Here is a 2,688-nt window from a genome sequence, read left to right as displayed (position 1 = left end):
ATGAAAATAGTGCAAGCTAGTGTTAGAGGCCTTAAAAGTCTAAAAGGCGCAAGTATATATATATATATATATATATATATATATATATATATATATATATATATATATATATATATATAACAACTGTACACGTTCTTCAGATTTGTTTTTAGTCGATTCTTGAAGATGGCTAAGGACTGGGATTGAGTTGGAACATTTAATTTAAAAGTCTGTGAAAGTGATTTTGTGCCTCTTTGGGATGAACAATAAACAATAAAGCGTAGATCACTTGCAGAATGCAAGCTTCTAGAGGCACATAAGTCTGAACTAATGAATTTAGGTAAAAGGTGCAGACCCACTGGTGGATTTGTAGGCAAACATTAATGCAGCAATACACGTTCTTCACTTAATGTTCAGACATATTAAGTGTGCCGTAAGTGTGTAAAGTGTTAATTTTTGACAGCATTGTATATCAAACATATATTATACATAGAGAATCAGTATGATTTCACAAATGAACAGAAATGTTACATTTAAGCTTTAGGCAGATGCTTTTATTTGAAGCGACTTGCTTTGCATTCAAGCTATACATTTTGTTTGTTTTTATAATATTGAACTGCATTCGGCAAAGAAAGCTTTAATGAAATGTTTTAGCATTTATATCCAGTTCAAACATCTGTGTGGTATAGCAATATTTTTTAATGAATGATTAAAATCAATATTTTTACGCAACCTCCTTTGGATCCACACTACCAATGCACTGGAAAAAAATAATGCTCTTTATTAGCAGGGCTGTGGATATGTGTTCTGTTCAATCTCTTGATGTCCATAGTGCACAGGTTCTTTGTTCTCACATTTCACGAAAACATTATATTTGCCTGAAGTACAACTGGTAACAATACACTTTGGCTTTATTCCCTCAGAGCTTTTAACACGGTACACTTCAAATAAATCTTTACTTTTGGTATAGTTCCTTGAAACACTGCCGGAGCCGTTACAGATTTGTTTTATGTTTTCCTCACTGCTCTTGATGAAGGATTGCTTTTCAATTTTTCCACAGAGTTTATTTTTCAAGAGATATTTCCCCCAAACGCCCAAATCTCCCTTATTGGTTTTAAATGAAGTTGGGAGAATGTGTTTTCGCATGAATTCTTTAAAGCTCTGACAATCTGCTCCATCACTGAGAGCCAGAATGAAGAGGAGCGAGAGAAGAGCTGCAGATCTCATCCTGACACAAACAAGAGAAAAGAGCAGGTTGAGAAAGTAGACATTTAGTATGAGAACATTGAGAACAGAAGTTAGCAGTGTTTACTATGGTTTGAATGTCTAATTGTCCAGACAGACAGTTGAACCCACTGACAGTGTTAAACTGTAACGTGATAAAAAGTGCTTGTTGTTTTTGATCATAATATCTAGAATACTGTTGGATGTTAAATTTTCATTTGGGAGCCACAAAGCAAGTTAATGCCCTCTGAATTTCACTGAAACAAAGTATACAATCTGTGTATCTGGAATGTTTCTTTTTATCATTTTTCAATTCTCAGTGTCTTTGAATCAGCTGGTGTTTGGGTGTTTTCAGTGGATCTATGAAGTCAGTTCTCATCAGGTTCATAATGTAAACAATCACATTAACTATCTACATAACCAGAAACACACACAATGCTCAACAAAATTATTACATGAAGAAAATTAAGGAATAAATTTTGCTTCATTTAAAGAGGAAGCAGATTTACCTTTGCGTTGTTCTTGAGCTCGTGTAAATGAAGGAGTCTGGTCTGAGTCTGGTCTAGAGTCTGATCTGGAGTTCAGAAAGCATCAGAAGTGTTAGAGATGCTGACTGGACTGATATTTATTAGGCTGAAAAGAGGCAGGTGTGAAAATACACTTTGTTTCTTGGAAATGCAACGCAAAAACATTTCTTGCAATATGACTAATATTGTGTCTAATAATAATCTAGATGGTTTAAAGGCAGCCATGAACATCACACTAAAGAAGATGAGATCTTCACACTCAGTCCATATGGTTCACACTTGATGTGGGTGTTAAACCAGCCAAACAGAGTCAAAGTGCAATTAGTACCAAAATGGACACATGCACAAAAGTCATGTATATAGTTTCTTTTGGCGCATGTTTAAAGTGGTATAGTAGTTAAAGCTCAGGGTTAGTGACTGAAAGGTTCAGGTTTGCTCTCCTGATCATCCTCAAAACACATTTCAGCCATTAAGCACACCACAGTTTGTGTATTTAGTGGAACTTTAAATTGAAATAAAAAGAGTTTATATTTATTTATTTATATATTTATTTAATTAATTTGTTATTATCGTTCTTTGGACACTACTGTATTCATAAAAAACACTTTAGGTCAACATCTGTTGTGTTAAATGTGATCTATCAATACATTTTAACTTGTTTTGACAGTGTTAGACAGTGGATCTGATGTTAATGTGATTTGTTAAATTTATCTCATTTTGTTTTTATTTTGTTCAGTTTAGTTTATCTGTGTTGTAGTCGGAGCTGGTGTTCACTTACAAATCTGCTGTCAGCGTGCTAGCAAACATTTGCATGGCACATGCATTGTTAGTGATATTTAATCTCTTTAATGTCGAAGAAAATATATTCAAAGAAAAGATGCAACCTCATAACCACCTGAATTATAACACTCTGACATGAAAGACTTAAAAAAATTGGGTCAAATATCTTTGTTATGGG

General features: G+C 33.8%; 1 long non-coding RNA gene across 1 annotated transcript; it reads right to left on the bottom strand.

Moving 5' to 3' along the window:
- Positions 1 to 511: 511 nt before the first annotated feature.
- LOC109091299 lies at positions 512 to 1,903 on the bottom strand. Its single transcript, XR_002018041.2, has 2 exons — positions 1,713 to 1,903; positions 512 to 1,207 (listed from the first exon to the last, which is right to left on the bottom strand). It is a non-coding gene; the product is annotated as an uncharacterized LOC109091299 (long non-coding RNA).
- Between the last annotated feature and the right edge of the window lie 785 nt (positions 1,904 to 2,688).

The sequence above is a fragment of the Cyprinus carpio genome, chromosome B19 (assembly GCF_018340385.1).
Source record: "Cyprinus carpio isolate SPL01 chromosome B19, ASM1834038v1, whole genome shotgun sequence".
NCBI classification, from domain to species: domain Eukaryota; kingdom Metazoa; phylum Chordata; class Actinopteri; order Cypriniformes; family Cyprinidae; genus Cyprinus; species Cyprinus carpio.
Note: the sequence above shows the minus strand (reverse complement) of the source record. Positions and strands in the feature narration are given on the sequence as shown.